Here is a 13,412-nt window from a genome sequence, read left to right as displayed (position 1 = left end):
GGTTGTTGATGATTAAGTGTGTGATATGTAAGGGTCCCTAGCAAAGTAAACACATACTAAGTAAGCATGCAATAAATGTGGTTTCTCTCCTCTCACTTTCATTCTTATTTATTTCTCTACAATGTGATCAATGTGGCTGCAAATACGGGCATGTAATTGATTGAGAAATCATAGAAAAAAAAACAAAAAAAAATGTTCATGACTAAATAAATGACAAGTGAAAAAAAAATCACACACACACACACACACACACAGCCACCCGAGTTTAGGGAACTCAAAAGAACAAATGGCACCCACCGCTTGGATCTTGTGATATTTAGCGAACCAACAAGAGAATATTCTTCATGATTTTTAAGGCTTTACCACTGACATGATCCTAATATTCAAATCAAGGTACTAGGAGTTACATTTCAGTTTACTTCAAGTCAATGAAGACAATATTAAGATAAGCAAGTCTAGACACATATGAAATTTCAACATTAATGCCTAATACTTAGTATCATACTTAACTATATGAATAAACTCTCATCATATGTTTGGCATGACTGATAAAAATCACATATAGACTATCTACAATATGCACAGAAATGCTTCCTATTAATGAAGCTTGACAAATAATTTTTAATGTAAAAAATTACATTAATAAACTTCTAAGAATAAATCAAGTTTCAGAATAAAATTTTACTTTTTTTTACCTCTAAAAATTTTTTTATATTTATTTATTTTGGGGAGAGCACAAGCAGAGGAGAAAGATAGAGGGGGAGATAGAGGGGTAAAGAAGTTCCACAGTAAGGTCTGCACTGACAGGCTGACAGCAGTGAGTCCAAGGTGGGGCTTGAACTCATGAACCGCTGGTTCATGACTTGAGTTGAAGTTGGGCACTCAACCAAGTCACCCAGGTGCCCCTTCAGAGTAAAATTATAAATTAAATCCCAGAATATTCCCAAAATAATCTTTAGAACTCTACTTTAGAACATGCACATTTTGGGGGCGCCTGGGTGGCTCAGTCGGTTGAATGTCTCACTTCAGCTCAGGTCATGATCTCGCAGTCCATGAGTTCGAGCCCCGTGTCGGGCTCTGTGCTGACAGCTCGGAGCCTAGAGCCTGCTTTCAATTCTGTGTCTCCCTCTCTCTCTGCCCCTCCCCCACTCATGCTCTGTCTCTCTCTCTCTCTCTGTCAAAAATAAATAAAAACATTTAAAAATTTAAAAAAAAAGAACATGCACATTTAAAAAAATATAAATATATGCTAAATGTTTATATAATCAGATTTTAATCCCTTAATCTAATTCCTCAATCTAAAAATTCACTTGTATTATATAACCTTCACAGGTAAGCAAGATACATCAGCCTCTGGAGGACACCATAATTTTACTTAGAAAAGGGAAATGAATTCCATGCTTTGGTTTCCTCGTGGACTTTTTTTTTTTTAATTTTTAATCTAGTATTTATTGGAAATGCTTTTTTCTTCCTGACCAGGCCTCAAACGTGTGGGAGTCAAAGTAGACTCTGAAATTCACTTATTGAAGAAGAGATTAGAACCATATAGCCTTTACTGAAAGGCTTGAAGCTAATAATAATAGCAACCTAGTTTTGGGACTTAAAATCTGGATTCTCACTATGTGACTACCATTTTTAAAAGGTTAAAATAAAGTATTCATCACTATTAAAGTTAAGAACTTAAATTTCTGAGATTTCAAAACTTTAAACCATAATAGCTTTAGCATATTTGTAAAACCTTGTCAGTTAATATTTTTGCCAAAACCACATTCCCAATGCCAATAAGTTATTATAGTTAATTCTGATCCTCTTATTAAATCTGCCTATACTATACAGCATTATGAAAACTGGTCATATGTTGACAGTAGCTTCTAGCATATGAATTATTCATTTCTATAATGCCAAATATACTAAGAAGCAAAATTTAATCTCCAAATGAAATATACATTTTTTGATGCTACTAACTTACCTTTAAAAATACTTCATAGATGCTAGGAAAATAAAGAAAAAGGTACAACAAATAAATACCATAATATGTAATTAAATGACTCACTTCTTAACAAATAGAACACAGCAAAAGGGATGGGATATCATATACAAAAATGGGTTATAAAAAAAATGTGACTTCCATCTTGAATGCTCTCATTCTCGACCTGGATTACCCACTCTGGGGAAGTCAGCTGCTTTCTGAGGCAGCTCTGACAGGTCATGTAAGTGAGCTTGGAAGTGGAACCTTTTCCAGTTGTCTTCAGATAAGACTGCAGCCCTAGACAACAGCTTGACTGCAACCTCATGATCCAGAGACATCCAGTTAAAGCCATGTTGGGATCCTTGATCCACCAAAACTGTGAGATAATAAATTTATAGTTGACTCTCAAATTCTGTAATTATCTCATTATGGATTAGCACTGGTACATAGATCAAAGTGTGAGTAACACTGCTACGAAAAAGTTTTATCTTAAAGATTAGTAATGTTTCATTTGAATAAAACTGAATAATCTAAATATACTAATAAATGGATCAACTGAATAACTTCTATGCCAAATACCTTTTTCTCCTGGAATTTGTGCAAGAATAAGACAGTGTTTCTTTGCAGCACTTAGTACAATCAAAATATAAATTTCAAGAGGGCAAAACCTGGTATAGTGGTAGGCCACTGAGCCTGTTACTTAATAACTATATGTTGAATGAATGAATGATGGGCAGGTTAATATACAGAATATGCTAACCACTCAGTTAAGTCTTTTTAAATGCAGTAATATAAAAAGTAATATTTGGATCTTACAGTGTTTTACATGTATAATCCTATTTAAGAGATGAGGAAACTAAGGTGTAGACTTACATGTACCTTAGATAATGTCAAACAGTTAATAATTGGTAGATTTGAGACTATATTTCAGGTCTAGCATCAAAACATTCACACTTAGCCATTACATTATAAATACAAAGAAGGTAAAACAAAATTATTGAAATCTTATCAAAAAGAAGGAACACAGAGGTGCCTGGGTGGCTTAGCTGGTTATGCATCCAACTTCGGCTCAGATCATGATCTCGCGGTTCGTGAGTTCAGTCCCCATGTAGGGCTCTGTGCTGACAGCTCAGAGCCTGGAGCCTGCTTTGGCTTCTGTGTCTCCCTCTCCCTCTGCCCCTCCCCTGCTCCTCTCTCTCTCTCTCTCTCTCAAAAATAAATAAACATTCAAAAAATTAAAAAAAAAAAAAAAAAGGAACAAGGGCGCTTGGGTGGCTCAGTCGGTTGAGCATCCACCTCTTGATTTTGGCTCAGGTCATGATCCCAGAGTCACGGGATCAAGCCCTGGGTCAGGGTCCATGCTTAGCATGGAGCCTGCTTAAGATTCTCCCTACCTCTGCTCCTCTCCCCTGCTCACTTTCCTTCCCTCTAAAATTGAAAAAAAAAAGGGGGGGGGGAACAGGTTTTTTATAGATTTCATGGAAGTAATGTGAAAGTGGCATAAATAATAGATAAAATATCATTTATTACTGTAATAGAAAACACAATTTATGGTCTAAACTTATTTTTAAACGACATCATTATTTTGAATACTCTCTAAAAGCCTAAGAAATCTTCAAATGAAGAATATGAAACAAGGAAAATGAAATTATAAAAATATGATGTCCATTCATACTTTACTAAAATACATTTGGAGATCAACTGCAGATCTTCTTAGTGATCCAAAGTGTAATATCTTCAATAATCATGGCATCTAAAACAAAGAGTTCATTTCTACCAGGGATTGCCTTATGTAATAATTTCCGTAAAAATCAATGATCAAAAACACCCTATATTTCTACCTATGCATTGCTATGCAGAAAATAAAGGGAAAGCATTATTTATAAGAATTTTCTCTGAAAATGAGAGCTTCCTAAATCTTGTCTTTGTACAAGTCAAAGTAGCAGCAAAAGTGATTTCTCATTTTCAATATTGTTAATGGTTTCTTCCTTTTTCAAGATGTAGCCAACTTCTCTAAAGCTGGGGTGAGGGGAGGGATAAAAATAGCGTAAAATTCCATAAAGGTTGGCTACACTAGCTAAAAATACATATGAATAAATGATAACTAACACTTTCTAACAACTTAACATATGTCAAGCAGGTACTAAGGGCTTAAAAAGCATTCTCTCATTTATTTTTCTCAATTACTTACTAATTTAGGTATTATCCCAATAAAGTATATATGTTAGTAAAATACATAAGGAGACTGAACTTTAGAGAATTTATGTAATTCATCCATGACCACCAGAGGTGTCCAAGCTGAAATTCAAATCCAAGTTTCTGTCTCCAGAGCCTACAATTTTAAAAATGTTTTATTTATTTTGAGAGCAAGTGAGCAGGAGAGGGGCAGAAAGGGGGGGGCGGGAGAGAATCCCAAGAAGGCTCCTCACCATCAGTACAGAGCCTGATGCAGGGCTCAGTCTCATGTACGGTGAGATCATGACCTGAGCCAAGATTAAGAGTTGGATACTCAGCCTCAGGCGCTCCTCCAGAGCCTACATTCCTAATCAGTATGCCAGCAGACTTATTTTATCTTTATTCTTGAAAGGTATTTCCATCAGGTATAGAACTGACAAGCTTTTTTTCTTTCAGTACTTTAAAGATGTAGCTTCACAGTTTTTCAGCCTCCATTATTTGTTAAGATCATGATAGTTCAAATTGTTGTTCTTTCTATGTAATGTGCCTTTTCTGACTGCGTTCAAGTTTTTCTCCTAATTTTTGGTTTTCATCAGTTTGGCCATGATGTGTCCAGGTACATCCCTTCCTTCAAAGGACAGAGCTAGACCAGGTTCCTGTATTTTCTGTGAACACTTTCCCTTACGCCTGCTTCTTTATGTTCCCTTTTATTTTTTATTTATTTTTAAAAAACATTTATTTATTCTTGAGGGAGAGAGAAGGAGACACAGAATCCAAAGCAGGATCCAAGCTCCTGGCAGTCAGCACAGAACCCGACGCGGGGCTTGAACTCACGAGCCATAAGATCATGACCTGAGCCCAAGTCAGACACTCAACCGACTGAGCCACCCAGGTGCCCCTTCATCTGCCGTTTTAAATATCTGAAAGATTTTCTCTGTCCCTTGATATACAGCAGCACTGCCTTCCTCATCCTCTTCCACCCCTATACTGCATATATTTACATTTTTTTCCCTAAAATACCCCGTTAATGAGGAAGGAAAAAAATACTTTCCATGGCTTAAAAAATTCCCAACCCTTTTTTCAAGAATATCACTAACAAAATGTTTAAATTACACACCTATTTAACTTCTGTCTACAGTATCATACACTAATGTTAATCACAAAATAGTTTGGGTTCTTATTCCATAAAAAAAAACTAGCAATAATCAGTAGAAAGAAACAGGGATATTTTTGGAAAAGGCCTTCATCTCTGGAATTTACTAGCATTTCTTCACACATCTTTTCACATGTCTGCTTCAGGGCAAAAGTAAATATTACTACATGGAGGGCACTGATCCTCTTGACTTCACTTTGGTTTTTGATAATTCTCTCAGATCATGATTTATAAAGTGTGGTTCTATCATTAAATGCTTGTTATGGTGGGATGCCATAATAGCCATGCTTTTCTTATGTATAAAAATTAACTATTCTCAATGGGAAAATATTATAAACTTTATAAATGATTTTATATATCAACTTTTATACTTTATACATCTATTTTTTAATGCAAAAAATTCACTGGATTGGATAAAGATAAATGAACTAATTTAACAATCTGTACTTTGATTTTTAAGATGAATGCCTCATTTGGTCAAATTATTATTATTTTGGAATTACAATGGTTAACACTTTCACTTGAGATAGGAAAAAGAAATACCAACTAGTTTGTGTTCAGTTATAATGTAAATTAAGGAACAAAGTTATATTAACCTCTAGTATACAAGGATCTGTTAGACCCAGCTTCAGTTTTTGAATTTCTTCTTTGAAATTTATTATCAGCACTGGTATTTCCTATCTTCCAAAGAAAAAGAACTTAGAAACCTTCCGAAGAACAAAATACTCATTTTTTAACACAATAAAGTTCACTTGATGCTTTTATAAACTGAAGATACATTATAGTGATCCCTTTAGAAATGGAAAATGCATTATGTTATTTTAGGGATCTTATTTTCCTGTATCTTGAGTATTTTGCTATTTCATTATCCTAGGAATTATTTAATCATTATTCACAACTTATGCTAAAAGATAAAATCATAAGAAAATGAAATAATGGAATCACCTAGAAATGACCTGGTAGTGAAATAAATCATCATTATAACAGCATACTTCAGTTTTCTAATTGTGTTGCCCACTATATTATATCTTTGAAAGAAAGCGTAAGAGAAGTACAGAGACACCATTTTTGCAAGAGGGAGAGGGAGGTAGAAACTTTCACTGATGAAAGCCTTTTTTTTTTTTTCTAAACGTTTATTCATTTGAGAGACAGAGAGAGACAGAACATGAATGGGGGAAGGTCAGAATGAGAGGGAGACACAGAATCCAAAACAGGCTCCAGGCTCTGAGCTGTCAGCACAGAGCCCGACGCGGGGCTCGAACTCACGGACGGCGAGATCATGACCTGAGCCGAAGTTGGTCACCCAACCGACTGAGCCACCCAGGCGCCCCTCACTGATGAAAGCTTTTAATAAAAGCTAAACATAGTTGAAAGTTCTGAATTTTACATTTTCTGCCCATACTGAGCACAATTATTAGACAAATCAAAAGATGAATGCAAAGAAACTAACAGCACTCTAGACTATGATGATGCTGAAATTGCTCATTATTTTGCTTGACTGATGCAAGCAAAATTTCAGATCATGAATTTTCAGATGACTCAAATAGATATTTTCTCAAACTTAAGAATCAATAAGTAAACAACTTTTTTAATTTTTATTTTCTTTAAATTTTTTTAGTTCTTAATCTTTGAGTTTAATTATTAATTATTGCTACAATTGATCCAACAATTAATAATACATTTCTTGCTTCTGTGTAGGTTTAACTTTTTTTTTTTAATATAATTTATTGTCAAATTGGCCTACATACAGCGTGTAAAGTGTGCTCTCGTTTTTTGGGGTGATTCCCGTGGTTCATCACTTACATGCAACACCCAGTGCTCATCCCAACAAGTGCCCTTCTCAATGCCCATCATCCATTTTCCCCCTCCTCCACCTCCTCTGATCCACCCTCAGTTTGTTCTCTGTATTTAAGAGTCTCTTATGGTTTGCCTCCCTCTCTCTCTGTTTGTAACTATTTTTCCCCCTCCCTTCTCCCATGGTCTTCTGTTAAGTTTCTCAAGATCCACATATGAGTGAAACCATGGTATCTGTCCTTCTCTGACTGACTTATTTCACTCAGCATAATACCTTCCAGTTTCATCCATGTTGCTATAAATGGCATGATTTCATTACTTCTCATTGCCAAATAGTATTCCATTGTGTATATAAACCACATCTTCTTTATTCATTCATCAGTTGATGGACATTTAGGCTCTTTCCATAATTTGGCTATTTTTGAAAGTGATGCTATAAACATTGGGGTACATGTGCCCCTATGAATCAGCACTCCTGTATCCCTTGGATAAATTCCTAATAGTGCTATTGCTGGATGGTAGGGTAGTTTTATTTTTAATTTTTTGAGGAATCTTCACACTGTTTTCCAGAGCAGCTGCACCAGTTTGCAAAAAAAAAAAAAAAAAGTATTGTTTATTTTTGAGAGCGACAGACACATAGTGTGAGCATGGGAGGGGCAGAGAGAGAGGGAGACACAGAATCTGAAGCAGGCTCCAGGCTCTGAGCTATCAGCACAGAGCCTGATGCGGGGCTCGAACCCATGTAACTGAGAGATCATGACCTGAGCAGAAGTTGGACACTTAACCAAGTGAGCCACCCAGGTGCCCCAGCAATGAATTTTTAAGAAAAGCAAATATGGCATTCCTATCCAGTTAGTCATCCAACGGGAAGGTCTTCATCACACAGTATTATGCAACAAGAATTTGGAATATCTCAACTTGCTAATAGGACCATGGCAGTGTTCTTTCATCCTGTATGGTATTTGTGCACTAAAAGTTATTTAACACAGTTTGTAAGTCAACAAATGACTAAGGTAGATGTGTATGCAAAGTCAGGAAGGAAATAGATGAAGGAAATAAATATAGAAATGAAAATCTTATTTGACTTGTACTTCTAAGTAGTGTTTATAAATATAAAAATGAAAATATTTTACAATTATGGAGGAAAGAATATGGATGACTTCCGTCTAAAAAAGATTATGAGATGTCAGTTTTCAACAGTTATTGAAAAAGTTTCAAATGTTACTACATTTTGATATTATAAGCCCACGACAAAGAACTAAACATAATGATAAGCTAGAATCAATTTAAAGATGCATATAATATCTGGAATCTTTATTTATAGGATGCATAGTTCCCAGGATTGTGTATAGACATTGATGAGCAGCTACTTGCTTTCAAAGGACATTCATTACTCATTTCAGGAAAATATAGAATAAAAATTTATTTACTAGGTCTCAATATTTATTACAATTCCTAATAAAGTTACTGTCCACTATCCCTTGTTTGTTACTTCTCAAAATTACTCAAAAATATAAAAAAATATGATGACACCCATGACTATTTTTCCTGATATACTAAGAGTTAAAGCAATATATAATTCCTTTATCAACATTAGACAAAAGAATGATTGTAAATTAGATCACTTAAATTATTTATGGATAATTAAGACACAGACCTGCTGGGGCACCTGTGTGGCTCAGTCAGCTGAGATTCAGACTTTGGCTCAGGTCAATCTCACGGTTCACAGGATCGAGCCCTGCATCCGGCTCTTCGCTGACAACATACAGCCTGTCCACCTCCCTCTCTCTGTCGCTCCCTGGCTCTCTCTCTCAAAAATAAACAAACATTAAAAAAAGAAAAAAAAAAACTTAAAACAGACTTGCTAGCATACCTCTTTAGTCATGATAGAAAAAAAATTGAAAAGTGTCTACATAATACACCATTGCAGCTTAAAAATGTGTGTGGATGAATTTTCTTCAAAAGAAAAATTTCAAACTAAAGAAAAACTATGCAACAAACTAGGATGTAATTGGGCTCTAATAGATACTCAAATAATCATTTCAGAATAATAGTTGTCTTTGTTTTTGGTTTTTTTTTAGTCTAAAATCAATTTTATATATATTGAAAGTATATTATAAGTCTCTGAGTTTAAAAGTCTGAGCTAGACTATTAATTACTTTGACTTTGGTCAACTTATTTAACTTCTATGAACATTAATTTCTTCATATGTAAAAGAAGAACGTGTACTTTGCAAGATTTTTGTGAATACTAGATGTAATAGATGTAAAACAATGTCTAACATTGAGTAGGTTCTTAACAAATGATACTTGTTCCTTACAAAAAGCTATGATGGAATTTGGTTCTTTAGTCTCTCATTAATTTTAACCTGTTAGTTACTTTTCTTCTCAGCCTTGTTAATTGTGGTTCCTACAGCTTCCCTTTAATCATCAACCACCTAAACTTACTTCATTCATCTTTAAATATTTAGTGAACATTATGTGATAAGCAATTTAAATCTTTACTTGCTCTTTAATAATATGGTCACTATTAAAACCAAATCAATATCTTTATACACTTAAGTATTGCCTGTATTCCTAGACAGTAAAATGCTAGAAAACAATGAATCCATGGAATATGTGGTATATATCTCTTATTTTTAAAGCATCCCAATCAGGATCATCATAGAGCAGGTCTTAATACCTTAAATGAGGATGAAGATAAGCTGTATGTTCATAAACTGTACCACCATAACAACATGTATAGTTATATAACAGTATTTTTCAGCTTACTTGACTAAGGAGAAGAGGATCTGAAATTACAGTAAAAGTGAAACAATGAAAGGGCTGGGGAGAAAAACAGGAAGCAAAACACATTTACAAAATAACTATCATGAGGATCCTACCAATATTTAAAAATACCATACTGCTTAAATAGTCTGACTTTAACAAAAGAATTTCTCAATGTAACAGGAAAAGAGGTTAAAGGTTAGAGACTCAAAAGCTTGAGGGTAAAAAACAAAATGTGTAGATGGAGAGAGTGGATATTAATAGCACTGTTCATCCATAATAGATGCATAGTGTACTTTTTAGACTAAAGGATTTTTTACTGTTATAGTGAAACCCATGAAATACCAAATACCCCTGACAAGTTTTTATCCCACAAAACCAAACAGATGTAAAATAAAAGATAAAGGAATACAATTTCAATTTTATTCAACAGTAAGAATGAATATTTCTGCTTGGAACATGCCTGGCTTGGCTCTCCTCTGTACAACAGGAAATGAGATAAAAGGGTAGCCCTACATGCCCTTTGAAATTCTGTTTCTGAAATCCCTGTCTTATTGCCAAGTATTAGAACTTTCTATGGGATATGACATATTCCTAAGTAAGTGCATGCAATGCATTAAGGTTATCAGTGAGTACACCCCCACCCTATACAGTTGTCCTTGAGTTAAAGATCAATATACAAGGGAGTCCAAGACATATTTACAAAGTCACCTTAGGGATCAGAGTAACAGAATAAGACCTAGCTGTATACGTATAATATAATAATAATTGATGTTAATAAAAGTCTTTTGACCCAAACAGAGTGTGGGTTAAGCAAGAAAAGTAAGCATTGACAGTGCCTGTGCTCTGTATCAGGGATAACTTAACTTACTGCTACTAGTCATTTAGAATCATAATTATTCCCCTTGGAGGAAAACAAAAATATGAGATTAAGATGTAGGAAGAAAACATCAAGCCTCTTATTTAAGACCAGGATACAAAGAGCAATCACAAGGCCGGAAAAAATGTGAGAGGATTAGGGGCTCTTGGGATACTGGGGCAGGAAACAAGAGTGAAGTAAAAATTAAGAGTAGGTATAACATAAGCTTCCTTTCCTTCTTCCTATGAGTCAATTAAAAGAGGATGGAAGGTTCCATTACAGATTTTTTCTCCTAGCTTCTCACTCTTTCTCACCTATTCCTTCCTCTGCTTTTCCCATCACTGCTGCCAATGACTGCTATGGTAGAGAAGTAATACAAGAGGGAAAATATTAACAGACAGTAGTAAAACACAACACATATAAACAATGGTAATGCAAGGGAAGGGGAGAAATAAGGAGAAAGAAAATAGTATCAGCATATGCAGCAAGAAGAGAGAAATTCTGCAGCTGGCTGGCTGTCAGGACCCTTCATATGGAAAGAGTGCACATAATCTGGTCAGATTAATTACAAGTTTTTTATTCAACTAGATTTTATGGTCAATTTTTGGTCTTCTTCTTTCACCAAGTGCAAAAATTTGTTCTACTATTCAAAAAATCTGGTAGATCTTGTGAAAATGTGTTAAGGAAGCATAATTCAAACTTGGGATTCATGAAGCCATGAAGGGAAGACTAACACCCACATACCACTTGTGGAAGCTTGCATAGTCCACCAGGAAGATTTCCCCTTTGTCCAGCAAGATGCCCTCTTCAAAAAATCACCCAAGCATTCTGTCCACACTGCTCCTGGGCACTTTAAATTATCTAAAGGACTGAGGTCTTCTAAACGGGCTGTACTCAGCTACCCACCCATCTCATGAACACAAATATATCTTGGTAATGATTTGCAGGTTTTCCCACTGGTTTGAAGCCCTTCCATGTAGACAAGCTACTGCTTCTTCAGTAGCTAATATCCTATTGGGAAAAAATCATCCCTATTTGGGGAACCCTACCTGAGCTCCACAGTGACTGGGAAACCCATTATGCTGGTCAAATATTACAGCAAGTCTATGCTGTTTGGCCAGTTCTACAGCATTTTCACTGCTATCATCCTCATTGTTCAGAACCAGTCACACCAACCAACTGCATCATCAAAACTCAACCGGCGAAATTTGTGGAAACCCTCCAACTAACTACCGTGGCCAAAAGTAGCACTGATGGTCTTTCTAACGCTCAGATCCATTCCCTTTGGAACTCATAAGCTCTCACCCTTTGAGGTAATTACTGGGTGCTCTATACCCCTAGCTTCCATCTCTTTTGACCTGCACCTAATAAAAGGAGCTATACTTAACGTTGCAAAGGCCTAATTACATCCCTCAAAAATAATCATGCTCTAGTTGAACAGTCTTTTCACATCACATTCTTGGGAGATGAAAACTTCAAACACCACACAATGCAACCTGAGGATTTCATTTCTTGGAATAGACATCTCCAAAAGGACTCTCTTCAACCACACTGAAAAGGTCCTTATCAAGTGTTATGAACCAATCCTTGTACCACTTAACTACAAGGAACTGACTCCTGAATTTATAAGTCTCATCTAAAGATAGCCCAAATGCTGACTGGAATTGCCATCCACTGCTGACCTCAAATTAAAGACTTCCAGGAATATGGGGCAGCTGGGCAGTTCAGTTGGTTGAGCGTCCAACTCTGGCTTTCGCCTCAGGTCAAATACCTAGGGTTTGGGGATGGAGCCCTACGGGGGGCTCCATGCTGACAGCACAGAGCCTGCTTGAGATTCTGTCTCTCTGTCCCTCTGCCCCTCTCCCCTGCTCGCTCTGTTTCTCAAAATAAACTTAAAAAAAAATTTAAAGATTTCTAGGAAATGAAACACAGGATACTGAAGCAGACAGCTTCCCCAAGATGACAGGATCGGGCCTGTATATTCTCTCCTTTCTGCTTTTTCTCATTTCATTTTCTCCTTTGTCTATCCTGATGAGACGATGCCCTCATTCATATTTCCCAATCCCTCAAAAAAAGGGGAAATCTTTCTGACTGTTGGACCTGTCCATGAGACTTGCAACCCTTTAGTCTTCCTCAGAGCAAACTTTTCCTTCATCTCCGGTGTGACCACTAACTATACCCACATCCCTCTAGATATTACAGGGTCAAACTTCTACAACCAGGTTTTCCTGTGCTTTGCTTTGAGCTGTCTGCTATCCTAACTCTCAATGCAACTAATCACATGGTTCCCTGTTCTTTCTACTACTACAGGTCGGCTCACTATAACAAAACAACCCCCCTCTGCACACCCTTCAAGAATAAAGTCCATAGGGGCATCTGGGTGGTTCAGTCAGTTAAGCACCTGACTTCGGCTCAGGTCATGATCTCACAGTTCGTGAGTTCGATCCTCATGTCGGGCTCTGGGCTGACAGCTCAGAGCCTGAAGCCTGCTTTGGCTTCTGTGTCTCCCTCTCTCTCTGCCCCTCCCCTGCTCTCTCTCTCTCTCTGAAATAAATAAACATTAAAAAAAAAAAAAAAGAATAAAGTTCACCGAAAAGGACAGTTTCTCCCTAATTGTTCCCCAACCACCACTGACCCTTGGTTCAAAGGTCCAATTGAATAATCCCAACTAACGGCATTAATTAATAATCAAAC

The 13,412-nt window shown here is 36.2% G+C and overlaps 1 protein-coding gene across 4 annotated transcripts in view; it reads right to left on the bottom strand.

Annotated features, from left to right (window-relative positions):
- POLK (DNA polymerase kappa) overlaps positions 1-13,412 on the bottom strand; it is a 73,240-nt gene that overhangs the window by 53,742 nt on the left and 6,086 nt on the right. Inside the window, exon 1 of one of the 4 annotated variants that reach the window (XM_049649650.1) lies at positions 8,749-9,133. The exons of the other annotated variants lie outside the window; for them this stretch is intronic. The gene's annotated coding sequence lies outside the window, so the exon portion shown is untranslated. Of the gene's footprint in view, positions 1-8,748; positions 9,134-13,412 lie in introns of those variants that run through there. 4 annotated transcript variants of the gene reach the window in all.

Source organism: Panthera uncia, assembly GCF_023721935.1.
Source record: "Panthera uncia isolate 11264 chromosome A1 unlocalized genomic scaffold, Puncia_PCG_1.0 HiC_scaffold_17, whole genome shotgun sequence".
Lineage (NCBI taxonomy): Eukaryota > Metazoa > Chordata > Mammalia > Carnivora > Felidae > Panthera > Panthera uncia.
Note: the sequence above shows the minus strand (reverse complement) of the source record. Positions and strands in the feature narration are given on the sequence as shown.